Raw genomic sequence first — 12,414 nt, 5'->3', positions numbered from 1 at the left:
AATGCCCCTTGGAAGAGACTTGCAGGTCACAGTAGCTTAACAAGATAGTTTAAATGCCCCTTCGAAGAGACATGCAGGTCGCAGTAGCTTAACAAGACGGTTTAAATGCCCCTTGGAAGAGACGTGCAGGTCGCAGTAGCTTAACAAGACGGTTTAAATGCCCCTTGGAAAAGACGTGCAGGTTGCAGTAGCTTAACAAGACGATTTAAATGCTCCTTGGAAAAGAGGTTGAGGTTACAGTAGCTTCACAAGATGGTTTAAATGCCCATTGAAAGAAACGTGCAGGTCGCAGTAGCTTAACAAGACGGTTAAAATGCCCCTTGGAAGAGCGGTGGCGGTAGCAGTAGCTTAACAAGACGGTTTAAATGCCCCTTGGAAGATACGTGCAGGTCGCAGTAGCTTAACAAGACGGTTTAAATGCCCCTTGGAAGAGCGGTAAAGGTCGCAGTAGCTTAACAAGACGGTTTAAATGCCCCTTGGAAAAGACGTGCAAGGCGCAGAAGCTTAACAAGACTGTATAAATGCCCTTTGAAAGAGACGTGCAGGTCGCAGTAGCTTAATAAGACGGTTAAAATGACCCTTGGAAGAGCGGTGGCAGTAGCAGTAGCTTAACAAGACTGTTTAAATGCCCCATGGAAGAGACGTGCAGGTCGCAGTAGCTTAACAAGACGGTTTAAATGCCCCTTGGAAGAGCGGTGGAGGTCGCAGTAGCTTAACAAGACGGTTTAAATGCCCCTTGGTTGAGACATGCAGGTCGCAGCAGCTTAACAAGAAGGTTTAAATGCCTCTTGGAAGAGCGGTGGAGGTCGCAGTAGCTTAACAAGACGGTTTAAATGCCCCTTGGAAGAGACATGCAGGTCGCAGCAGCTTATCAAGACGGTTTAAATGCCCCTTGGAAGAGACTTGCAGGTCGCAGTAGCTTAACAAGATGGTTTAAATGCCCCATGGAAGAGACATGCAGGTGCAGTAGCTTAACAAGACGGTTTAAAGGCTCCTTGGAAAAGACGAACAGGTCGCAGTAGCTTAACAAGACGGTTTAAAGGCCCCTTGGAAGAGACGAGCAAGTCGCAGTGGCTTAACAAGACGGTTTAAATGTCCCTTGGAAAAGTGGTGGAGGTTACAATAGCTTAACAAGACGGTTTAAATGCCCCTTGGAAGAGACGTTCAGGTCGCAGTAGCTTAACAAGAAGGTTTAAATGCCCCTTGGAAGAGATGTGCAGGTCGCAGTAGCTTAACAAGATGGTTTAAATGCACCTTGGAAGAGACGTGGAGGTCGCAGTAGCTTAACAAGACAGCTTAAATGCCCCTTGCAAGAGACATGCAGGTTGCAGTAGCTTAACAAGACGGTTGAAATGCCCCTTGGAAGAGCAGTGGCGGTAGCAGTAGCTTAACAAGAGGGTTTAAATGCCCCTTGGAAGAGACGTGCAGGTCGCAGTAGCTTAACAAGATGGTTTAAATGCCCCTTGGAAGAGCGGTGGAGTTCGCAGTAGCTTAACAAGACTGTTTAAATGCCCCTTGGAAGAGACATGCAGGTCGCAGCAGCTTAACAAGACGGTTTAAATGCCCCTTGGAAGAGATGTGCAGGTCGCAGTAGCTTAACAAGACAGTTTAAATGCCCCTTGGAAGAAACATGCAGGTCGCAGTAGTTGAACAAGATGGTTTAAATGCTCCTTGAAAGAGACGTGCAGGTCACAGTAGCTTAACAAGATGGTTTAAATGCCCCTTGGAAAAGTGGTGGAGGTTACAGTAGCTTAACAAAACTGTTTAAATGCCCCTTGGGAAGCACGTGCAGGTCGCAGTAGCTTAACAAGTCAGTTTAAATGCCCCGTGAAAGAGACGCGCAGGTCGCAGTAGCTAAACAAGACGGTTAAAATGCCCCTTGGAAGAACGGAGGAGGTCGCAGTAGCTTAACAAGACGGTTTAAATGCCCCTTGCAAGAGACGAGCAGGTCGCAGTAGCTTAATAAGACTGTTTAAATGCCCCTTGGTAGAAACGTGCAGGTCACAGCAGCTTAACAAGACGGTTTAAATGCCACTTGGAAGAGACGTGCAGGTCGCAGTAGCTTAAAAAGACGGTTTAAATGCCCCTTGGAAGAGCGGTGGAGGTCGCAGTAGCTTAACAAGACGGTTTAAATGCCCCTTGGAAGAGACGTGCAAGTCGCAGTTGCTTAACAAGATGGTTTAAATTCCCCTTGGAAGAGACATGCAGGTCGCAGCAGCTTATCAAGACGGTTTAAATGCCCCTTGGAAGAGATTTGCAGGTCGCAGTACCTTAACAAGACGTTTTAAATGCCCCTTGGAAGAGACATGCAGGTCGCAGCAGCTTATCAAGACGGTTTAAATGCTCCTTGGAAGAGACTTACAGGTCGCAGTAGCTTAACAAGACGGTTTAAATGCCCCTTGGAAGAGAAGTGCAGGTTGCAGTAGCTTAACAAGACGGTTTAAATGCCCCTTGGAAAAGACGTGCAAGTCGCAGTAGCTTAACAAGATGGTTTAAATGCCCCTTGGAAGAGAAATGCAGGTCGCAGTAGCTTAACAAGATGGTTTAAATGCCCCTTGGAAGAGCGGTAAAGGTCGCAGTGGCTTAACTAGACGGTTTAAATGCCCGTTGAAAGAGACGTGCAGGTCGCAGTAGCTTAACAAGATGGTTAAAATGACCCTTGGAAGAGCGGTGGCAGTAGCAGTAGCTTAACAAGACTGTTTAAATGCCCCTTGGAAGAGAAGTGCTGGTCGCAGTAGCTTAACAAGACGGTTTAAATGCCCCTTGGAAGTGCGGTGGAGGTTACAGTAGCTTAACAAGATGGTTTAAATGCCCCTTGGTTGAGACATGCAGGTCGCAGCAGCTTAAGAAGAAGGTTTAAATGCCTCTTGAAAGAGCGGTGGAGGTCGCAGTAGCTTAACAAGACGGTTAAAATGACCCTTGGAAGAGCGGTGGCAGTAGCAGTAGCTTAACAAGACTGTTTAAATGCCCCTTGGAAGAGAAGTGCTGGTCGCAGTAGCTTAACAAGACGGTTTAAATGCCCCTTGGAAGAGCGGTGGAGGTTGCAGTAGCTTAACAAGACGGTTTAAATGCCCCTTGGTTGAGACATGCAGTTCGCAGCAGCTTAAGAAGAAGGTTTAAATGCCTCTTGAAAGAGCGGTGGAGGTCGCAGTAGCTTAACAAGACGGTTTAAATGCCCCTTGGAAGAGACATGCAGGTCGCAGCAGCTTATCAAGACGGTTTAAATGCCCCTTGGAAGAGACTTGCAGGTTGCAGTAGCTTAACAAGATGGTTTAAATACCCCTTGGAAGAGACGAGCAGGTCGCAGTAGCTTAACAAGACGGTTTAAAGGCCCCTTGGAAGAGACGAGCAAGTCGCAGTGGCTTAACAAGACGGTTTAAATGTCCCTTGGAAAAGTGGTGGAGGTTACAATAGCTTAACAAGACGGTTTAAATGCCCCTTGGAAGAGACGTGCAGGTCGCAGTAGCTTAAAAAGAAGGTTTAAATGCCCCTTGGAAGAGGCGTGCAGGTCGCAGTAGCTTAACAAGACGGTTTAAACGCCCCTTGGAAAAGACTTGCAAGTCGCAGTAGCTTAACAAGATGGTTTAAATGCCCCTTGGAAGAGCGGTGGAGGTCGCAGTAGCTTAACAAGGCGGTTTAAATGCCCCTTGCAAGAGACATGCAGGTTGCAGTAGCTTTTCAAGACGGTTGAAAAGCCCCTTGGAAGAGCAGTGGCGGTAGCAGTAGCTTAACAAGAGGGTTTAAATGCCCCTTGGAAGAGACGTGCAGATCGCAGTAGCTTAACAAGATTGCTTAAATGCCCCTTGGAAGAGCGGTTGAGGTCGCAGTAGCTTGACAAGACTGTTTAAATGCCCCTTGGAAGAGACATGCAGGTCGCAGCAGCTTAACAAGACGGTTTAAATGCCCCTTAGAAGAGATGTGCAGGTCGCAGTAGCTTAACAAGACAGTTTAAATGCCCCTTGGAAGAAACATGCAGGTCGCAGTAGCTTAACAAGGTGGTTTAAATGCCCCTTGGAAGAGATTTGCATGTCGCAGTAGCTTAACAAGATGGTTTAAATGCCCCTTGGAAGAGACATGCAGGTCGCAGTAGCTTAACAAGACGGTTTAAAGGCTCCTTGGAAAAGACGAGCAGGTCGCAGTAGCTTAACAAGACGGTTTAAAGGCCCCTTGGAAGAGACGAGCAAGTCGCAGTAGCTTAACAAGACGGTTTAAATGTCCCTTGGAAAAGTGGTGGAGGTTAAAATAGCTTAACAAGATGGTTTAAATGCCCCTTGGAAGAGACGTGCAGGTCGCAGTAGCTTAACAAGAAGGTTTAAATGCCCCTTGGAAGAGATGTGCAGGTCGCAGTAGCTTAACAAGACGGTTTAAATGCACCTTGGAAGAGACGTGGAGGTCGCAGTAGCTTAACAAGACAGCTTAAATGCCCCTTGCAAGAGACATGCAGGTTGCAGTAGCTTAACAAGACGGTTGAGATGCCCCTTGGAAGAGCAGTGGCGGGAGCAGTAGCTTAACAAGAGGGTTTAAATGCCCCTTGGAAGAGACGTGCAGGTCGCAGTAGCTTAACAAGATGGTTTAAATGCCCCTTGGAAGAGCGGTGGAGTTCGCAGTAGCTTAACAAGACTATTTAAATGCCCCTTGGAAGAGACATGCAGGTCGCAGCAGCTTAACAAGACAGTTTAAATGCCCGTTGGAAGAAACATGCAGATCGCAGTAGTTGAACAAGATGGTTTAAATGCTCCTTGAAAGAGACGTGCAGGTCACAGTAGCTTAACAAGATGGTTTAAATGCCCCTTGGAAAAGTGGTGGAGGTTACAGTAGCTTAACAAAACTGTTTAAATGCCTCTTGGAAACACGTGCAATTCGCAGTAGCTTAACAAGACTGTTTAAATGCCCCTTGGAAGAGACATGCAGGTCGCAGTAGCTTAACAAGACGGTTTAAATGCCCCTTGTAAGAGCAGTAAAGGTCGCAGTAGCTTAACAAGACGGTTTAAATGCCCCTTGGAAAAGACGTGCAAGGCGCAGAAGCTTAACAAGACTGAATAAATGCCCTTTGAAAGAGACGTGCAGGTCGCAGTAGCTTAACAAGACAGTTAAAATGACCCTTGGAAGAGCGGTGGCAGTAGCTGTAGCTTAACAAGACTGTTTAAATGCCCCTTGCAAGAGACGTGCAGGTCGCAGTAGCTTAACAAGACGGTTTAAATGCCCCTTGGAAGAGCGGTGGAGGTCGCAGTAGCTTAACAAGACGGTTTAAATGCCCCTTGGTTGAGACATGCAGGTCGCAGCAGCTTAACAAGAAGGTTTAAATGCCTCTTGGAAGAGCGGTGGAGGTCGCAGTAGCTTAACAAGACGTTTTAAATGCCCCTTGGAAGAGACATGCAGGTCGCAGCAGCTTATCAAGACGGTTTAAATGCCCATTGGAAGAGACTTGCAGGTCGCAGTAGCTTAACAAGATGGTTTAAATGCCCCTTGGAAGAGACATGCAGGTCGCAGTAGCTTAACAAGACGGTTTAAAGGCTCCTTGGAAGAAACATGCAGGTCGCAGTAGCTTAACAAGACGGTTGAAATGCCCCTTGGAAGAGACTTGCAGGTCGCAGTAGCTTAACAAGATAGTTTAAATGCCCCTTGGAAGAGACATGCAGTTCGCAGTAGCTTAACAAGACGGTTTAAAGGCTCCTTGGAAAAGACGAACAGGTCGCAGTAGCTTAACAAGACGGTTTAAAGGCCCCTTGGAAGAGACGAGCAAGTCGCAGTGGCTTAACAAGACGGCTTAAATGTCCCTTGGAAAAGTGGTGGAGGTTACAATAGCTTAACAAGACGGTTTAAATGCCCCTTGGAAGAAACGTGCAGGTCGCAGTAGCTTAACAAGAAAGCTTAAATGCCCCTTGCAAGAGACATGCAGGTTGCAGGAGCTTAACAAGACGGTTGAGATGCCCCTTGGAAGAGCAGTGGCGGTAGCAGTAGCTTACCAAGAGGGTTTAAATGCCCCTTGGAAGAGCGGTGGATTTCGCAGTAGCTTAACAAGACTGTTTAAATGCACCTTGGAAGAGACATGCAGGTCGCAGTAGCTTAACAAGACGGTTTAAATGCCCCTTGTAAGAGCGGTAAAGGTCGCAGTAGCTTAACAAGACGGTTTAAATGCCCCTTGGAAAAGACGTGCAAGGCGCAGAAGCTTAACAAGACTGAATAAATGCCCTTTGAAAGAGACGTGCAGGTCGCAGTAGCTTAACAAGACAGTTAAAATGACCCTTGGAAGAGCGGTGGCAGTAGCAGTAGCTTAACAAGACTGTTTAAATGCCCCTTGCAAGAGACGTGCAGGTCGTAGTAGCTTAACAAGACGGTTTAAATGCCCCTTGGAAGAGCGGTGGAGGTCGCAGTAGCTTAACAAGACGGTTTAAATGCCCCTTGGTTGAGACATGCAGGTCGCAGCAGCTTAACAAGAAGGTTTAAATGCCTCTTGGAAGAGCGGTGGAGGTCGCAGTAGCTTAACAAGACGGTTTAAATGCCCCTTGGAAGAGACATGCAGGTCGCAGCAGCTTATCAAGACGGTTTAAATGCCCCTTGGAAGAGACTTGCAGGTCGCAGTAGCTTAACAAGATGGTTTAAATGCCCCTTGGAAGAGACATGCAGGTCGCAGTAGCTTAACAAGACGGTTTAAAGGCTCCTTGGAAAAGACGAACAGGTCGCAGTAGCATAACAAGACGGTTTAAAGGCCCCTTGGAAGAGACGAGCAAGTCGCAGTGGCTTAACAAGACGGCTTAAATGTCCCTTGGAAAAGTGGTGGAGGTTACAATAGCTTAACAAGACGGTTTAAATGCCCCTTGGAAGAGACGTGCAGGTCGCAGTAGCTTAACAAGAAGGTTTAAATGCCCCTTGGAAGAGATGTGCAGGTCGCAGTAGCTTAACAAGACGGTTTAAATGCACCTTGGAAGAGACGTGGAGGTCGCAGTAGCTTAACAAGACAGCTTAAATGCCCCTTGCAAGAGACATGCAGGTTGCAGTAGCTTAAGAAGACGGTTGAAATGCCCCTTGGAAGAGCAGTGGCGGTAGCAGTAGCTTAACAAGACGGTTTAAATGCCCCTTGGAAGAGATGTGCAGGTCGCAGTAGCTTAACAAGACAGTTTAAATGCCCCTTGGAAGAAACATGCAGGTCGCAGTAGTTGAACAAGATGGTTTAAATGCTCCTTGAAAGAGACGTGCAGGTCACAGTAGCTTAACAAGATGGCTTAAATGCCCCTTGGAAAAGTGTTGGAGGTTACAGTAGCTTAACAAAACTGTTTAAATGCCCCTTGGGAAACACGTGCAATTCGCATTAGCTTAACAAGACGGTTTAGATGCCCCTTGGAAGAGACGTGCAGGTCGCAGGAGCTTAACAAGTCAGTTTAAATGCCCCTTGAAAGAGACGCGCAGGTCGCAGTAGCTAAACAAGACGGTTAAAATGCCCCTTGGAAGAGCGGTGGAGGTCGCAGTAGCTTAACAAGACGGTTTAAATGCCCCTTGCAAGAGACGAGCAGGTCGCAGTAGTTTAATAAGACTGTTTAAATGCCCCTTGGTAGAAACGTGCAGGTCACAGTAGCTTAACAAGACGGTTTAAATGCCACTTGGAAGAGACGTGCAGGTCGCAGCAGCTTATCAAGACGGTTTAAATGCCCCTTGGAAGAGACTTGCAGGTCGCAGTAGCTTAACAAGACATTTTAAATGCCCCTTAGAAGAGACATGCAGGTCGCAGCAGCTTATCAAGACGGTTTAAATGCCCCTTGGAAGAGACTTACAGGTCGCAGTAGCTTAACAAGACGGTTTAAATGCCCCTTGGAAGAGAAGTGCAGGTTGCAGTAGCTTAACAAGACGGTTTAAATGCCCCTTGGAAAAGACGTGCAAGGCGCAGAAGCTTAACAAGACTGTATAAATGCCCGTTGAAAGAGACGTGCAGGTCGCAGTAGCTTAACAAGACGGTTAAAATGACCCTTGGAAGAGCGGTGGCAGTAGCAGTAGCTTAACAAGACTGTTTAAATGCCCCTTGGAAGAGACGTGCAGGTCGCAGTAGCTTAACAAGATGGTTTAAATGCCCCTTGGAAGAGCGGTGGAGGTTGCAGTAGCTTAACAAGACGGTTTAGATGCCCCTTGGTTAAGACATGCAGGTCGCAGCAGCTTAAGAAGAAGGTTTAAATGCCTCTTGAAAGAGTGGTGGAGGTCGCAGTAGCTTAACAAGACGGTTTAAATGCCCCTTGGAAGAGACATGCAGGTCGCAGCAGCTTATCAAGACTGTTTAAATGCCCCTTGGAAGAGACTTGCAGGTTGCAGTAGCTTAACAAGATGGTTTAAATGCCCATTGGAAGAGACGAGCAGGTCGCAGTAGCTTAACAAGACGGTTTAAAGGCCCCTTGGAAGAGACGAGCAAGTCTCAGTAGCTTAACAAACGGTTTAAATGTCCCTTGGAAAAGTGGTGGAGGTTACAATAGCTTAACAAGACGGTTTCAGTGCCCCTTGGAAGAGACGTGCAGGTCGCAGTAGCTTAACAAGACGGTTTAAATGCCCCTTGCAAGAGACAAGCAGGTTGCAGTAGCTTAACAAGACGGTTGAAATGCCCCTTGGAAGAGCAGTGGCGGTAGCAGTAGCTTAACAAGAGGTTTTAATGCACCTTGGAAGAGACGTGCAGGTCGCAGTAGCTTAACAAGACAGCTTAAATGCCCCTTGCAAGAGACATGCAGGTTGCAGTAGCTTAAGAAGACGGTTGAAATGCCCCTTGGAAGAGCAGTGGCGGTAGCAGTAGCTTAACAAGAGGGTTTAAATGCCCCTTGGAAGAGACGTGCAGGTCGCAGTAGCTTAACAAGATGGTTTAAATGCCCCTTGGAAGAGCGGTGGAGTTCGCAGCAGCTTAACAAGACGGTTTAAATGCCCCTTGGAAGAGATGTGCAGGTCGCAGTAGCTTAACAAGACAGTTTAAATGCCCCTTGGAAGAAACATGCAGGTCGCAGTAGTTGAACAAGATGGTTTAAATGCTCCTTGAAAGAGACGTGCAGGTCACAGTAGCTTAACAAGATGGCTTAAATGCCCCTTGGAAAAGTGTTGGAGGTTACAGTAGCTTAACAAAACTGTTTAAATGCCCCTTGGGAAACACGTGCAATTCGCATTAGCTTAACAAGACGGTTTAGATGCCCCTTGGAAGAGACGTGCAGGTCGCAGGAGCTTAACAAGTCAGTTTAAATGCCCCTTGAAAGAGACGCGCAGGTCGCAGTAGCTTAACAAGACGGTTAAAATGCCCCTTGGAAGAGCGGTGGAGGTCGCAGTAGCTTAACAAGACGGTTTAAATGCCCCTTGCAAGAGACGAGCAGGTCGCAGTAGTTTAATAAGACTGTTTAAATGCCCCTTGGTAGAAACGTGCAGGTCACAGTAGCTTAACAAGACGGTTTAAATGCCACTTGGAAGAGACGTGCAGGTCGCAGTAGCTTAAAAAGACGGTTTAAATGCCCCTTGGAAGAGCGGTGGAGGTCGCAGTAGCTTAACAAGACGGTTTAAATGCCCCTTGGAAGAGACATGCAGGTCGCAGCTGCTTAACAAGACGGTTTAAATGCCCCTTGAAAGAGACGTGCAGGTCGAAGTAGCTTAATAAGACGGTTTTTAATGCCATTTGGAAGAGACATCCAGGTCGCAGTAGCTTAACAATACGGTTTAAATGCCCCTTGGAAGAGACGTGCAGGTCGCAGTAGCTTAACAAGACGGTTTAAATGCCCATTGGAAAAGTGGTGGAAGTTACAGTAGCTTAACAAGACGGTTTAAATGCCCCTTGGAAAAGACGTGCAAGTCGCAGTAGCTTAACAAGATGGTTTAAATTCCCCTTGGAAGAGACATGCAGGTCGCAGCAGCTTATCAAGACGGTTTAAATGCCCCTTGGAAGAGACTTGCAGGTCGCAGTAGCTTAACAAGACATTTTAAATGCCCCTTAGAAGAGACATGCAGGTCGCAGCAGCTTATCAAGACAGTTTAAATGCCCCTTGGAAGAGACTTACAGGTCGCAGTAGCTTAACAAGACGGTTTAAATGCCCCTTGGAAGAGAAGTGCAGGTTGCAGTAGCTTAACAAGACGGTTTAAATGCCCCTTGGAAAAGACGTGCAAGGCGCAGAAGCTTAACAAGACTGTATAAATGCCCGTTGAAAGAGACGTGCAGGTCGCAGTAGCTTAACAAGACGGTTAAAATGACCCTTGGAAGAGCGGTGGCAGTAGCAGTAGCTTAACAAGACTGTTTAAATGCCCCTTGGAAGAGACTTGCAGGTCGCAGTAGCTTAACAAGATGGTTTAAATGTCCCTTGGAAGAGACATGCAGGTCGCAGTAGCTTAACAAGACGGTTTAAAGGCTCCTTGGAAAAGACGAACAGGTCGCAATAGCTTAACAAGACGGTTTAAAGGCCCCTTGGAAGAGACGAGCAAGTCGCAGTGGCTTAACAAGACGGTTTAAATGTCCCTTGGAAAAGTGGTGGAGGTTACAATAGCTTAACAAGACGGTTTAAATGCCCCTTGGAAGAAACGTGCAGATCGCAGTAGCTTAAGAAGAAGGTTTAAATGCCCCTTGGAAGAGATGTGCAGGTCGCAGTAGCTTAACAAGACGGTTTAAATGCACCTTGGAAGAGACGTGGAGGTCGCAGTAGCTTAACAAGACAGCTTAAATGCCCCTTGCAAGAGACATGCAGGTTGCAGTAGCTTAACAAGACGGTTGAAATGCCCCTTGTAAGAGCAGTGGCGGTATCAGTAGCTTAACAAGAGGATTTAAATGACCCTTGGAAGAGACATGCAGGTCGCAGTAGCTTAACAAGATGGTTTAAATGCCCCTTGGAAGAGCGGTGGAGTTCGCAGTAGCTTAACAAGACTGTTTAAATGCCCCTTGGAAGAGACATGCAGGTCGCAGCAGCTTAACAAGACAGTTTAAATGCCCCTTGGAAGAGATGTGCAGGTTGCAGTAGCTTAACAAGACAGTTTAAATGCCCCTTGGAAGAAACATGCAGGTCGCAGTAGTTGAACAAGATGGTTTAAATGCTCCTTGAAAGAGACGTGCAGGTCACAGTAGCTTAACAAGATGGTTTAAATGCCCCTTGGAAAAGAGGTAGAGGTTACAGTAGCTTAACAAAACTGTTTAAATGCCCCTTGGGAAACACGTGCAATTCGCAGTAGCTTAACAAGACGGTTTAGATGCCCCTTGGAAGAGACGTGCAGGTCGCAGTAGCTTAACAAGTCAGTTTAAATACCCCTTGAAAGAGACGCGCAGGTCGCAGTAGCTAAACAAGACGGTTAAAATGCCCCTTGGAAGAGCGGTGGAGGTCGCAGTAGCTTAACAAGACGGTTTAAATGCCCCTTGGAAAAGAGGTGGAGGTTACAGTAGCTTAACAAGACGGTTTAAATTCCCATTGAAAGAGACGTGCAGGTCGCAGTAGCTTAACAACACGGTTAAAATGCCCCTTGGAAGAGCGGTGGCGGTAGCAGTAGCTTAACAAGACGGTTTAAATGCCCCTTGGAAGAGACATGCAGGTCGCAGTAGCTTAACAAGACGGTTTAAATGCCCCTTGGAAGAGCGGTAAAGGTCGCAGTAGCTTAACAAGATGGTTTAAATGCCCCTTGGAAAAGATGTGCAAGGCGCAGAAGCTTAACAAGACTGAATAAATGCCCTTTGAAAGAGACGTGCAGGTCGCAGTAGCTTAACAAGACGGTTAAAATGACCCTTGGAAGAGTGGTGGCAGTAGCAGTATCTTAACAAGACTGTTTAAATGCCCCTTGGAAGAGACGTGCAGGTCGCAGTAGCTTAACAAGACGGTTTAAATGCCCCTTGGTAGAGCGGTGGAGGTCGCAGTAGTTTAACAAGACGGTTTAAATGCCCATTGGTTGAGACATGCAGGTCGCAGCAGCTTAACAAGAAGGTTTAAATGCCTCTTGGAAGAGCGGTGGAGGTCGCAGTAGCTTAACAAGACGGGTTAAATGCCCCTTGGAAGAGACATGCAGGTCGCAGCAGCTTATCAAGACGGTTTAAATGCCCCTTGGAAGAGACTTGCAGGTCGCAGTAGCTTAACAAGATGGTTTAAATGCCCCTTGGAAGAGACATGCAGGTCGCAGTAGCTTAACAAGACGGTTTAAAGGCTCCTTGGAAAAGACGAACAGGTCGCAGTAGCTTAACAAGACGGTTTAAAGGCCCCTTGGAAGAGACGAGCAAGTCGCAGTGGCTTAACAAGACGGCTTAAATGTCCCTTGGAAAAGTGGAGGTTACAATAGCTTAACAAGACGGTTTAAATGCCCCTTGGAAGAGACGTGCAGGTCGCAGTAGCTTAACAAGAAGGTTTAAATGCCCCTTGGAAGAGATGTGCAGGTCGCAGTAGCTTAACAAGACGGTTTAAATGCACCTTTGAAGAGACGTGGAGGTCGCAGTAGCTTAACAAG

Source organism: Phyllobates terribilis, unplaced genomic scaffold, assembly GCF_046119375.1.
Source record: "Phyllobates terribilis strain yellow unplaced genomic scaffold, ASM4611937v1 Scaffold_15__1_contigs__length_34870131, whole genome shotgun sequence".
NCBI lineage: Eukaryota > Metazoa > Chordata > Amphibia > Anura > Dendrobatidae > Phyllobates > Phyllobates terribilis.
The sequence above is the reverse complement of the archived record's forward strand: the minus strand, read 5'-3'. Positions refer to the sequence as shown.